The 15,386-nt window shown below is 33.8% G+C and overlaps 1 pseudogene; it reads left to right on the top strand.

Moving 5' to 3' along the window:
• The first annotated feature begins 9,202 nt into the window (after positions 1 to 9,202).
• Positions 9,203 to 10,093, top strand: LOC136175375 (olfactory receptor 10AG1-like; annotated as a pseudogene).
• Positions 10,094 to 15,386: the final 5,293 nt, after the last annotated feature.

Here is a 15,386-nt window from a genome sequence, read left to right as displayed (position 1 = left end):
AAAATTCCAATTTAGTTTGAATGGTTATATTAATAAGGTATCTTATGAAACCATCAAGTTTATTTTAACATTAAAGGTATTAAGCGTACTAAATGTATTATTTGAGTATTGACAATATAGTCATTTTTAATTCGTTATTATCAGTCTTTCTCCTTCAAGAATCCATATATTACACACAAAAATATTGACCGACAAGAATCAGTTTCAAAATAGGAATTAGATAAGAAACACAGTAAAGATAATAAAAATATGAGACAAATTTTGAAGACTACATCGAGATTGTCTAATAAAGAATTCTTAATATATGGTCACTAACCTTCACGAGGGAAACTTTAGCTTTATTTTATTCTAATTTTTATTTAACTGGAGTGTTCGAGACAGCACAGTTGTGGAAGACAAAAAATATTGTATCTAACTCTAGAACCTTAATATTGATCGCAGATTTACCCCTAATGTGATTTAGCCAAAGTAACTCGAGCCTTCAAATGAAAGAATAAAATTGATCAAAATTTTGGTGCATATTTTGTTCGACTACATGAACATGGTGTGACAACAGATTTCTTATTTATGAGATGCATTAAAATGTTTTATTAAAGTATCAATTATATGTGAGGATGCATACATGTTAAATATGACTATAATTTGTTTCAAATTTTTTCTTTTTTTTTTTTTTCATTTAATTAGTTGGAGGCTAATTACTTTACAATATTGTAGTGGTTTTCGCCATACATTGACATGAGTCAGCCATGGATTTACATGTGTTCCCCATCCTGATCCCCCCTCCCACCTCCCTCCCCACCCCATCCCTCTGGGTCTTCCCAGTGCACCAGCCCTGAGCACTTGTCTCATGCATCCAAGCTGGGCTGGTGATCTGTGTCACCCTTGATAGTATACTTGTTTCAATGCTGTTCTCTCAGAACATCTCACCCTCGCCTTCTCCCACAGAGTCCCAAAGTCTGTTCTGTACATCTGTGTCTCTTTATCTGTCCTGCATATAGGGTTATCAAATTTTTTTCTTAACTTGACGGGACAGTTATAAATAAATAGGGATCTAGGAAATCAAATTTTTGTCAAAGCATTGGATAATAAATGGACCCCAAAGCAAAATCTAAGTAGCTCTTCTTTTAGTTAAGCTTATGTGTTACACGACACTTAATATAAATTAAAAATATCATTCCCATGAAATTAAAGTAACTGAATTCCAGTATTTAATCCTATCAATCATCTTAAACATTCTCTTTCATTACATTCTGATGTGGGGCATATCAATAAAATAATAGTATGTTTACTTAAATATTCTGATAATTTTGTACTTTACAACTTTCTCATAAACCTTTATATCTCTGATCTATTTTCTTTTTTGGATTCCATTCTTTTAAAATTTATTTATTCTTTAATTGAAGGATAATTGCTATGCAGATTTTATTGTTTTCTATTGAGCTTCAACATGAATCAGCCATAGGTACCAAAGGTGGATTATGAATGAAGGCATATATTATTCTTAATCATACTTCATTAGAGCAATTACCTATTTCATTGTAGAACAATGAGGAATGATAAACAAAAAGTGTGTCCCAGGTGGTGCTAGTGGTAAAGAATCGAGCTGCCAATGCAGGAGATGTGGGTTTGATCCCTGCATCATGAAGATAACCTGGAGAGGGAAATGGCAATCTAATGCAGTACTTTTGCCTGGAAAATTCCATGGACAGAGGAGCCTAGTGGGCCAGACCATGGGGTGGCAAAGAGTCAGACATGACTTAGCACACACAGACAAAAAGTATGGGGTCATTTACTTCATCCAGGATGCCCATCAAACAGGCGATTCTGGCCACTAATTAAGGAAATTAGAACTAATTGTGTTTGCATCTAGCTGATTTCACTTTGAGAGAAAGAGTCTACATAGCAACCTGCAACAAAAATGGGAATTCTTTTATAGATTAGAAAACTGAAGGACCAGCTAGACCTATGAACTGAGTAAGCTCACACAGTGAATTACTAGAGGCATCAAGGCTGAAGTACAAATTTCTCTGTTGCCAGACCCCATGCTATTACCAGCAACATATCACAAGCTAACTGTAACATGCCACAATTCCGGAATTGCTATGCTCCTAGAAGTACAAATTAACATTCTTATGTGCCTGAATCTTTTTTAAATCAAGCTTAAGTAGACTATGAAAATAAAATGAAACAAAAATCTTACTGTAGCTTCTAGATTAATCAACTAGTGAAATAAATTTAAAATTAATTTATATCCCCCATGAGAAAAAATAATGATCTTCAAAAGACATATACCCAACGGCTGTTTAATAAATAATTTTCTTTCCATTTAATAATTTCCTAAAGTTTAAATATAGCCATTTATTTATACCTTATTCTGACTGCTGTCTTCCATCTAGGAAATTAAAATTTTTTCTTATTTATAGCCACATTGGGCTAAAAATTCAGGGAGTCTTTTTTGTTTCCCCTACTACGTTCTAATAAATTTCCTCACTCAATCCTTAATTCAGTTCTGAATTAACTAGAAAAATTTATCTAAGACTTAAATATTAAGGCATAGAATCTAGTATGAGATTTAAGGTTATCGCTTCTAAAATATCTTGTAATCAATGAAAATCCTTTCATATTACCTGTGAAAATGAACTGAGTGCCCAGTTAAAACATGCTATGAGTATTAAGCATTTGAACTCTTATACCAGAATCTCTGGCTCTTGAAATCTTTAGGGATATCTCGGGACAAAAAACACTAATTCTCTTCTGGGATAGAAAAGTAACAAGATTTTTTTTTCCCTCTTCTTACTGATGGAAAAAAAATTCTTGATTTCAGGAGCAATGAACAACAAAGTTAAATGATTATGTGAATGCACTCTGGCCTCTGGTGTAAAATGATCTCTCAGTGGAAGAAAAATATGTGCAGAATTGGAAAAACATCTAATGATATAGGACACAGAACAAGCTCTGATATTCAATAGCTATGCCACTGGGTTGATGATTTAATTACTCTGAAATCCAATTTCCTCTACTTGGGAATATAACTTGCTTCTACTCTCAAAATTTTGTAAATGATTAGATAACAAAATAATATGAAAATATCTATAACAGACTCATTCTCATTAAATAAAGATTACTATAGATGTTTAAATTTTAAAGTGCTACACTATGAAGGGATAAAGAGGTAAAAAGGTAAAGTTCACTGGCAATATATAGAGGAGATATATTAGTAAATGAATAAGATTATTGAAGGAGGGATTATAAAGTACACAAAAACAATATTTTATGTAGTAAAATCAAGTTGAATATAATTCGGTTCAGTTCAGTAGCTCAGTTGTATCCGTCCAACTCTTTGCGACCCCATGAATCGCAGCATGCTAGGCCTCCCTGTCCATCACCAACTCCCAGAGTTTACTCAAACCCATGCCCATCGAGTCGCTGATGCCATCCAGCCACCTCATCCTCTGTCGTCCCCTTCTCCTCCTGCCCCCAATCCCTCCCAGCATCAGGGTCTTTTCCAATGAGTCAATTCTTCGCATGAGGTGGCCCAAGTATTGGATTTCAGCTTCAGCATCATTCTTTCCAATGAACACCCAGGACTGATCTCCTTTAGGATGGGCTGGTTGGATCTCCTTGCATAATTAGGAACATTTAAACAATGAAGAAGTAACTTTCATTTCTGATTGTGACATAGAGGGTCACAGCAAGACATTCTTCCTACTGAAAACACTAGACAAATTTGGATAAAACATTACAAAACTCCTATTTTGAAGGAAACAGATAGCTATGGAAAAAGTAAAAAGTCAATGACAACATCAAAATGAAGGCTCATTACGTCAGAGAGAGACAGTCCACCTGCTCATTCACAATTGGGTAACTGATCATCTTTTACAAACAATGCTGAGAAATGCAAAATGGCATAAAATTGTACTTAACGCATGTTGATTGATTCAAAGGGTAATTGAAGGTGCCCAGTTCTCCTCCACAGGTTTAGGCATTTGCATTCTCAGGAGTGTAAAAAGTATATTTTCCCAAGAGATTGGTTGGGGAAATATCTTAGACTGCTTTATGTACTAAATCTACACAATATACGTTTTTCATTCCTTTTTCTTAAATGCCATTCAGATTTCGTCCCTATTTTTAAATGATGATTTCCCTCCCTTTTCTGTGAACTGTCACTTAACTACTTGGTTCATTTTTCTACTTTTGTTTTATTTTCACTTCCTGATATTTAAGTGGAGGTTATTAATAAAAGCAAAAAGCACTTTAGGTGAGGAATTATATTTTGTCATCTTTATCAAAACATTTCAGTTTTACTTTTAGTGTAAGGTTATACCAAGTAGAATCATTTATTTTTGTGTAGATTTTTTTTGTAGGTTTTTGCATTCTGCATTCTAATTCTGAGTCAGTTGAGAAAAACTTTCTTCACTTTAACAGTATAGAAACATGTACTTACAACTCTTTCGCTATTTAACTTTCAAAATATGTAAATGTGTTAAACCCTTAGAAGATTTTCCTACTCTATTCTAATGTATTAATAAAAATCCATATTTCTTTCTCAAAGTTTTCTCAGTAGTCCAACAGCAGTTTTTTTTTTCTAATGCTCATATTTTGCCAATTTGGTATGCTATTTTTATTATAGGATAAATTTTAATTTCTATCAGAGTTTTTCTCAATATTATTAGTGTATTAATGTGCTTTACCAGAAAACTACATAGAAAAATATCAGATTATTTTTCACAACTAAATCTCTGTAGAGTTAAATGTTATTCCTTGTTCATTAACAAGTTGAGTATCTTCCCATTTTTAAACAATTGCTTCCCTCTGTTTTCTGTGAAGTGTTCCTTAAACTATTTGTATCATTTTCTAATTTCATTTTAGACTTTTCCTTGATAACTAAAAAATATATATATATTTTTTGTATTGGAAAATAAAAATCTATCTGAGATATGACATATTTTTTCCAAAACTTTACCCACACTAGTTTAACTTTACTTTTGGTGCATGCTCATTTCCATCAAGTAGAATTACCTACATTTGCGTAGTTAATTTTTTTTCAGGTTCTGTGTCCTGAATTTTAATTTTGAGCCAAAGTTAAAGTTTTCTTGCTTCAAGATTATACAAATTTTAATTTAGAATGTTTTCATTATTTCACTTACTTTCTACACTATTTAAACCTACGCATCATTTAAAGCTTTCTTATCTTAAAGCTACCGTGCTGTTCCAATAACATTAATTTAAAAGTCTATATTTGCAAATGTGTTATGGTATTTTGGTATTGAATGATAAATTTGTGGGGTTTTTTCTGAATTTTATTTTCTATGGCATCAGAAATTTTCTCTGTCCATGCATAATTCTACACTGTGCTAATTATGAGACTTTAGAACTCCTTCCAGCACTGTTGCTTTTTGGTTATGCACCTGCAGTAGCTCAGTTCCGGCTGGCTTCTCACATCACCCACTCTTCATTCGCCTTCCGTGGTGTCTTCCACATCATCCCCGATACTCTGGGATTACCTTCGTAGTCACTCTCTGTTATGACACTCTCATCAGAGCTCCCTCTCAGGGAAATATTTTCTGTTTGTAATCATAAACCCTTAGAAGCCACTGTTTACTAATAAGTAACATGACTGGGTACAAATCAACATTTTTGAAACAATCTAGGTGTTGGGAATAATTTTTTTTTCCCCCAGAATTGAAGCCCAGAAGACACAGGCTGTGTCTTTCCACACTATCTCAGTTGGAGAATTCATGTTATTTTATCCCATACAAAGTTTTGGTATTTTCTCTTACAACTGCATTCACACTAGAAATTTTAAACTGAGAACATAAAACCTCTATTATCAGTGGTTCTAATTTTTTTTTTATTCTAGGAATAATAATACAGCATCTATCTCTTAGGTCTCCCCGGTGCCTGGGGAAGAATCAATAACATAAGATTAAAATAGTATTTATCATCTGGGCAATTGCACGTGCAGGACCCTAAATATCAATTAAGAATATAATATAGGAGGATATAAGAAAAACACGTTCAGGAAACTGTGCTGAAGGCTCAGTGTTAATAGAAAGAGCCTCACAGTAGAGAGATCTTGGCAGCGTTTGAACTGGGTGTGTGTCAGGTTTAGATGGTGTCCAGGTACGCTGCTCAGCACCTTATTCAATTTTAAGAAATAAAACGTGTGCTGCACACTCTAGTCCATGGAGAGGCTGAAGAGAAAGTATTCTGGATGGAGTGAGAGCTACCTGGGAAAAATAAGTGGTAGAGTGCCAAATGGTGCTTTTAATTGGAAATGTGACGTGACTGGTCAAAGAGATTTCATGGGGTAGAGAAACTTTATTAAAGAGCCCTTTATTTTGGAAAGAACGGAATATTTTAAAGCTAAGTTGAATGTTTGATTATACTGTGGTTTCACGTAAACTAACAATTATTTACATCTTCTACAGTGAGATAAAATCAGCATCATCTTATATAAGAATGGTAAATATGAACTATTTTATATTCTTGTAAGCTATAGTTTATAACTTTTATTTTAAAATCTAATACTAATATATAATAGCAAGAGTAATATGTTAAAGGAACTTCCATGTATTTCTGACTAGGTCAAATATAGTTTACAGTTAAAATATTCAATAATAATATTAAATTATTTGAAATGCTAAAGACTTGAAAAACTGATATATTTTATATAACGTGGGGAGATAAACTTGGTTTTGAGCCAGTATATTTTAATGGGCATTTTTAAGTTAATTAGATCCCTGATGATATTTTAAGAAGAGATTTAATATAAAACCAAGATTGATGCTGAAGCCGAAGCTCCAATACTTTGGTCACCGATGTGAAGAATCAACTTATTAGAAAAGACCCTGATGCTGGGAAAGACTGAAGGCAGGAGGAGAAGGGGAGCACAGAGGATGAGAGGGTTGGATGGCATCACCGACTCAATCGACATGAGTTTGAGTTAACTCTGGGAGTTGGTGATGAACAGGGAAGCCTGGTGTGCTGCAGTCCATGGAGTTCCAAAGAGTTGGACACGACTGAGCGACTGAGCTGAAACGAATATAAAACAATCTAGTTCATGCAATTGCAAGTTCTGGGGAATTCAAGGAGCATCTATTTTAAGAAAAAAAAATGCTTTTAAATTAAAATAATGAAGTAATTTTGAGTTCTACACTGATTTTAAATTACTTACATGATTTAGCTTGTAAATTAATATTACATATACAGACCTAACTGAAGTAGATAGGTTAGAGATGGTGATATGACCAATGACAAACTGATATGGAATATTATCATACATCTTCTTAATAATTTGAATTTTTCGAAGTAATGGAGACTTGAGTTCAAAGATGGCAGTAGTAAAGCATTAATATTTATTTCCCTTAATAATAAACACTTAAACATTTACAAGAAAGAGGTATAGTATAGATAATTTAGAGACAGCACACAGTAGTTATTTTTTCTAAATTGCTCACTGTTGAGAATAACATGCAAAAATTTCATCTTACCATGAATCTTGTTCATGGTATATGCTGAAAATTTAACTATCACAATGCTGGACTTGTACAATTAGAAATTATAATTTATTTAGCACTGAAGAACAAGAAATGTTGGGGATGAAGGAGTAAAAGCAATTGCTAAATCTTCTTTTTCTATAGAGAAAACACAAAAAAGTGAAAAAAAAAAACAAAAAAAGAACAGCAATGAAAAAATAAAAACAAGAAGAAATATACTAGAGTAAAGTCTAACTAAATTGAAGGAATTTCTTCTCTTGCTCTTTGCTGATGTTCAGCATCTCCAGTGGCTTCTATTTGGGTTGCTTTTAGTTAGGTATATCATTATCTTGATGGGCAATAGAACCATAATTCTAATAACCTACTTTGGTCTTGACCCCTACATTTCTATGTATTCTTTCTCTGGCAATTCTTTCCTTTTGGAAATAGCTATGGATCTGTTACCCTTCTCACATGCTCATGAATCCTGGAAGTCAAAGAGAATACCTTTTTTTTTTTTTTTCTTAGTTTAATCATGTAAACCTTAGAGCCCTAGTTTCTTCATCTATAATATCAATATAACCTGATGTTAACACAATTCAATAATCTGCTATTGCAAGTAGCTTGCTAACACAAGAGTAGCACAACGGAATTTGTGTTTTCCAATTTCCTAGATATTATTTAAAGCTGCAGCTTACTAATCACCTTTCTTATAAAATTCTTATATTTTCTAAGTATATCTCAACACAGGAGAACTTTGAGTATCTGTAGGTCTCACTAGTTACTCATTAAACTTTATTTGCTCACCTACCTACTAGCTAAAATATATATTCTCTGCTTTTGATATTGTTGACAACTGTGTATTAGCCATATTTTAAACAATTTATAGTTTTCAGGTTTAATTTTCATGTGCTGCATCTTATATATATATTATTAGCATGATAATTTTTAAATGAAAGTGGCCTCTGGCACATCATAAGAGATTTTAGAATAGATTTACCAGGCAGAGTTTCAGAAATTATATCATCAATGTAATTCCTTCAAGTTTGTCACTATTAATTAAATAACTGATAAGTCAAGGACACTGTCAAACATAAGCTGCATCCCTGTAAAAGAAAAATAAATGTTCCTGCTTTATAATTCCTGATGGCTATGTTGTTTATTTAAGTAGATAAAGGCAGTCAGAATGGTCTTAAATAAAGTGCACACACAAGAAGTAAGAGCTATCATTGAAGAATATGAAAGGAAAGGCATGCTTCATTCTTGAAAAAGTTCTGATGGAAGAGTTGGGAAATTCCTGAAAAATGCATTACAGAATTTGGTGGTGCCCTACCACTGAGAAAGTGGGAATCAAATATTTCTGCTTCAGAATTTTTCTTCCTTAATAAAAGTAAAATGGATAGATTTTGCTCTGCACACAAACAGATTCAAAATGAAAGTGCATAATTCTTAAACATATCACTTTTATTTAAAGTTAAACCTTGAATTGCAACTTATGCTTTTATATTTAGAATTTAGCATACATATTCTCCATTAAGCTTCAGTTATGTTTAGTCTAGGATATAAAATACTAGAGAAAATATAAATCTTATGTAATATTAATGATTCCCCTAAGTCCCTTTAATTTATAAAATTACAAAGCAAAAAAAGATAAATGTCTAACTGTACTATCTTCACAGATGGAACCTGAAAAATATCTAGTGAATGTGAATCTCACTTCAATGATGGAACTTGTTCTTTTGGGATTTTCTGACATTCCCAATCTCCAAATGTTTCTTTTTGTGATGTTTCTGTTTATCTATGTGATAACTCTGATGGGAAATGGCATCATTATTCTCCTAACCAGGACAGACCAGACTCTCCAGACTCCCATGTACTTTTTCCTCGGTAATTTTTCCTTCTCGGAAATCTGTTATGTGTCTGCCACTCTTCCTAGAATGCTCATAAACCTTTGGACTCAGAAAAGACGTATTTCTTTGCTTGCTTGTGCAACACAGATGAGTTTTCTCCTTATATTTGCAAACGTAGAGAGCCTGCTTCTTACAGCGATGGCCTCTGACCGATACGTGGCCATCTGTAGCCCCTGCACTATCCTCTGGTCATGAGCCACAGGTCTGTGTCCAGCTGGGGGCTGCCTGCTGGGTCGCTGGAGTTCCAGCTGAGATGGGGCAGATGTGCCAGGTTTTCTCTCTGGCCTTTTGTAGATCCAACCAAATCAGTCACTACTTCTGTGACATCCTCCCAGTACTGAAGCTGGCCTGTGGGGACACGTTTCTGAGTGAGATGCAGGTCTTCACAGTTGCTGTGCTTTTTGCCGAGGCCCCTTTTCTGCTGATTCTTGCCTCCTACGTTAGAATCACCTCCAGCATCCTGAAGTTGCCATCGGCAACAGAAGAGCAAAGGCGTTCTCCACCTGCTCATCTCATGTCCTGGCGGTGACTTTATTCTTCGGCTCTGCGATTGTTACATATTTACGAACTAAATCCAAAAATTCTTCCAGAACAGACAAATTTCTCTCACATTTCTATACTGTTATTGCCCCGATGTTTAACCCCCTGATATACACTCTGAGAAATAAGGATGTCTTAACAGCCTTGAGAAAACTGCTCCCTTAATGTAAAGCATTAGCTGCTTGATTTAAATTCATTTTCTGTTTCTCTATTTAATTTTGTCAGTGTATAATCAGAAATAGTTTGCTTTTTCCATATGATTGATATATTTATTATATTTATTCATTCCTGGCCTTATTGTTTTATGCTGGATTTTCTAATATCAGGATTATATTAGGGTGCCTTGCTGTTAAGAAACTATATATTTAGGCAATCTTATATTCAGTCGACAAATTTACTGGTGATTTACAATTTTATGAGAAAATATAGTATTACTTACCTACCTTTTCCCCTAAAACCATAGATATTTTTGTACTTTCCTGTTCATGTAACTATCATGCACTTTTTTTTTCCTTTTCATAATATTTTTAGTTAATACAGATGGTAAAAGTTTGGAGAACAATCGTTAAATATCTATGTGCTTTTGACTTTACACATTTTACCTTTCAGCAACTTTGATTTGATCCAACTGTAAAGATTAAAAATAAAATTCTGCATAATGACCCTTAAAATTTTGTAGTGTGGCAATATATTTTTGCTCTCTGCTTCTATCTGAATTCTTCTTTGTAGATATGCTTTTTTTATGTAGCCAAATCATGCCACTAGCGTCTTGATAATTTGTTACCTTAATTTTTACTAATGCAAAAAATATGAATGCATGTTTGCTGTTCAGAGATATAAGATGTATGGGATTCAATCATTTCTCACCCATATAGTGTTATCCATTCTCTAAGATCTCTTGCTTTTTTTTTTTAAATTCTTTTGGTGAAGTATATAACTGAAATTAAAATAAAAATACTTGGGATATTTAGTACATTATTTCCCCAAGTTTTCCTGGTTGTAAAGGATGATACTTGATAAGACAGAATCACTATATTAAACTAAAAAAAAATTACTATTAGAAAGATCTTGTATTTGTTCAGATGGAAAGAGTTGAACTACAGACAGTACACTGGATCATTTTCAGTCAAACTGATTGGGAAATTATGCAATCTGAGGAAGGTTTTTTCTTTTATATTCTTTTTAAATCTGTCTTTCTCTTATTATACTGTGTGTTTAAATTATTTTTCATAAGACCATAATTCATCTACCAGCTAGTTCTCTTCTTTGAGCAAAATCATGTTATCAAAAAAGACATCTAAAAAGCACACAAAAATTATAGCAATCATTTCAGAGGAGATAATGTGCAGATGACAGTAACAGATGACACCGTGGCTACTGCAAATTACCCATTGAAAGGACTGAAGTAAAATATTAAACATGGCTTCAAGGCTTCATTTTGAAGTCCTTTGTTTCAATATTCTGTTGCTGCACAGCAAATTATATCCAAAATTTATGGTTTAGAATAATATCATTTGATTGTATTACATGCATTGTCCAGTATTGAGGCAGGGGTCAGCTGCATGGTTGTCCTCCTCCATAAGCATTGACTGTCATCACTAAAGAGAATTCATATGGTGACTGATTGGTTTTCATGTCTAAAACAGCTTCACATAATTATATTGTGTAGTTACAATGATGTATTACAGAGAAGAAAAATCCAGTTTTCACTTAAATTTCATAATCTAGGGGAACAAACTGTTACTAGATAAATAATAACTTAGCATAAAAGCATAAAATAAATCATACAGTAAAATGATCCACATTGAACTTGTAATAATAGAATGGTGTTTAACTTAAGTTTAGGAAATAAGAAGTTAAAGAATGCTTTCAGTAAAGGATGACACTAAAGTTATTTTTTTGTTTTTTTTTTTTTTAATCTCAGCAATAGGGTTAACAAAACAATTAAATTAAAAAATGTTGAAACATGTCTTTCTGTAATTTGAACCAAGGAAAGGGATTTTTCTCTTACAGTATTTTTTTTTTTCCTCAACATTTTACTAGAGATACCAGCCTATACAGTGGGGGAAAAAAAACAAAAGAGAGAGAGAGAAAGAGAAAGAATAAAATGCATATGTGAACACTGTAAAGTGTTAGTCACTCAGTCATGTCTGACTCTCTGCAACCCAGTGGACTGTATCCTGACAGGTTCCTCTGTCCATGGGATTCTCCAGGCAAGAGCACTGGAGTGGGCTGCCATTTCCCTCTCCAGGGGGTCTTCCCAAGCCAGGTATCAAGCCTGGTTCTCCCACATGGGCTCCCCTTCCACGGAATTCTCCAGGCAAGAGCACTGGAGTGGGCTGCCAAGCCCCCCTCCAGGGGACCCTCCTGACCTAGGGATGGAAGCCGCATCTCTCTGTCTCCTACGTTGGCAGGCAGGTTCATTACCACTAGCGCCGCCTGGGAAGCCGTTATTTCCACATCGAAAAGCAAAATAAGTAGACATCGAAAATACTATTTAAATAGGAACAAAAATATGAACATTTAAAAAGCAATGGAAATGAAAACCCTGCAGGAAGTTTATTTAGTAAACTAGAAAATAATTTGAGAGAAATTTAAGATAAGGAACTAAATGGACTAAATGGAGAGTTGGTGATGGACAGGGAAGCCTGGCGCGCTGCGGTTCACAGGGTCGCAGAGTCGGACACGACTGAGGGACTGGACTGAACTGAATAGAAATTTTAAAAACTTCACATCACAGGAAAAAAATGCATAACTTTGGGTGGTGATGGATATTAACAAGACATTGTGATGATCATTTAAAGTATATTTATGTTGTACAGCAGAATTTAATATAATGCTGTAAGTCAAGTATATCTCAACTAATCACTGATTGAATTTTAAAGGTCATGCTTTATGTTATGCAAATTATGCCTCAATACTATTGCTAATTTAAACATCAAAGCCTAATGAAAATAATAATGACATTGTATTGTTAGGTTCAAATATATCTACAAAACTAATTAATATGCATAAATATGTACCATAAACACTTATTCCGTTATGTGTCACTTTAAGTCTTCAGTCTAAGGGTATACATGTTGCAGCATGCTCTAACACCCTTTTTTTAGTGACCAAAAGTGAGGACTGCAGCAGAGTCTGGCTTTATGCTTTTCAAATACATCTGTTTTACTGACATACAATGAATATCATTCCCTAAACCTTCTCAGAACTACATTGGACCAGGTGATTAGTTTCTACAATGACATATGGGTAGAAGTGATGTGTTTATTATGTATAGAGTCTCTGAATAGTGTATTTGTTTCCTTATGTTTTGTCTGTCTGGCATCTCAGGTTTCTGCAAGCTGAAGATCCAGTAGGAAACTACAAAGAAAAAGTAGGAATAACGGGACCCTTGGGTGAAAGCAAGCAGAGATTCTTCATCACTGACTGCAAACTTGTGCTGTAATTGATTGTAAGATGTTTCTTTATTTTGTTACACTGATATGTTTGAGGTACTGTCTCAGATTGTAGATTTGATTTCGAGTGATGGTGATACTGAATTGAACAGAGAAATATTCAATTCACTATCCTAACAATAGAATTAGGAATTAGATCAGTTTACTCACATGGGTGATGGACATTCAATTTGTTCCATCTTGTAAGTAAAACTTAGCTGAAACAAATAATGAGTGCAATTCTTATTTCTAAATAAGCATGACACTAAATGACGTGGATACCTCATCAATCCTAAAAAAGAATGCATAGGTCCAATTTACTAGGACTGTGCTGCAATAAAGAGAAGCAAATTTAAAAAACAAAAAAGAAATGCAATTTTTGAAACACTCATAGTGTTTTAAATTGTCAAAGAATCTCTAAACAGAAAGAAAAAAAAATATGCTTATGAGCAGAATTTGATATTGGTCTTGTAACTTCATTCCTGACAATTTTACCTACATACCTGCCTGGAAGTAGCTGAAATAGAAAAAGCATTTTGTAGGAGAGGTTTTTTTTTTTGTTTTATTTTGTTTTTTGCTTTTTCTTTTTTTCTCTCTTAAACAATTGGGTTTAAATGTTTATTCTTTTAAAAAATATTAATTGGAGGGTAATTGCTTTACAATGTTGTATTGGTTCTGCCATAAAACAAAGTAAATCAGTCATAAGTGTATACATGTCCCCTCTGTCTTTAACCTCTCTTCCACACCTCACTCCATTCCCACCTCTAGTTTGTCAGAGAGCATCAGGTTGCGCTCCCTGTGTTTTATGCACATAGCAGCTTCCCACTAGCTCTCTCTTTTACATGTGGTGGTGTGTATGTCTCAGCGTTAGTCTCCCAATTTACCCCACCCTCTACTTCCTTGCTGGGTCCACAAGTCTGTTCACTATGTCTGTGTCTATATTCTTACCTTGCAAATAGGTTTTTCAGTGTCATTTGTCTCGAGCATATATATATGTGTGTGTGTGTGTGTGTGTGTGTTAACATATGATATCTGTCTTTCTCTTTCTGACTTACTTCACTCTGCATAACAGGCTCTAGACATTTAAGGTGCATTTCATTTTGAATCTGTTAGATACCTACGCTGATGACCAACTAGATACCCTAACATGAATAAGCATATCCAGATTTTTGTCAGCAGATAAAACATACCTTAATTTCCACAAAAGTTAGTCTAGGAACAGAGTGTTCCACTTCTGAAAAAGGATCTAACCTTACCTAAAATGGGTTGGAAAGAACAAACATACCACATTCGTGTATTAGTAAGGGATACATTTTTCTAAAGATGTGAAAGATGAGATCTGGATGAATTATGGGATTAAAATTAAGGAAGACAAATTTACAGCAATTACTAACGGCCTGAAATGCGATAAATTGAAAGTTTTATTTTATTTTTTTCCAGAAAGTACTGTATACTAGAGTGCCATTTCTCTACTAAGTTCCTACCCCCACAGAGGGGAACCTTTATGCCAAGACGGAGCTGCAGAGGACAAGTCATCTACAGAAAAAGTAGTTTTAAAACTTAAACGCAGATAATCAGCAAACAGAAGCAGTCTTCTAGAAATTAAACTGATACTCAAGAGAAAATGTCCCCCAGGGTGAGCGTGACTACTTCCTATTTAAGAGCAACTGATTTTTGAAGAATACTCCAGAATGACAGTGACTTCCTGACTCAAAAGAATTATAAAATTTTACAGGGTCAAAACATCTATATTCCCATAGATAGCTTCATGTAAATCCATGAAGGTAAGATGTTAGATGGTTTTATTTAAAAATAGTTCTGAATTTGAGGTTTAAGATACAAAGGATAAAACAGAAAAATATGAAATTCTGAGATCTTTACCTGAAAATTAGTTAATAACTTAAATTAACTAATGTGTTTCTTAACTTTCTTAATGATAAAATAAAATTAGATATAAGTGAAATTACAATAATAATAGTATTTATAATAAAACTTACACTTAGGGTAATTTTGAAACTTAA

The sequence above is a fragment of the Muntiacus reevesi genome, chromosome 9 (assembly GCF_963930625.1).
Source record: "Muntiacus reevesi chromosome 9, mMunRee1.1, whole genome shotgun sequence".
In the NCBI taxonomy this organism is placed as follows: domain Eukaryota; kingdom Metazoa; phylum Chordata; class Mammalia; order Artiodactyla; family Cervidae; genus Muntiacus; species Muntiacus reevesi.
The sequence above is the reverse complement of the archived record's forward strand: the minus strand, read 5'-3'. Positions and strand labels throughout refer to the sequence as shown.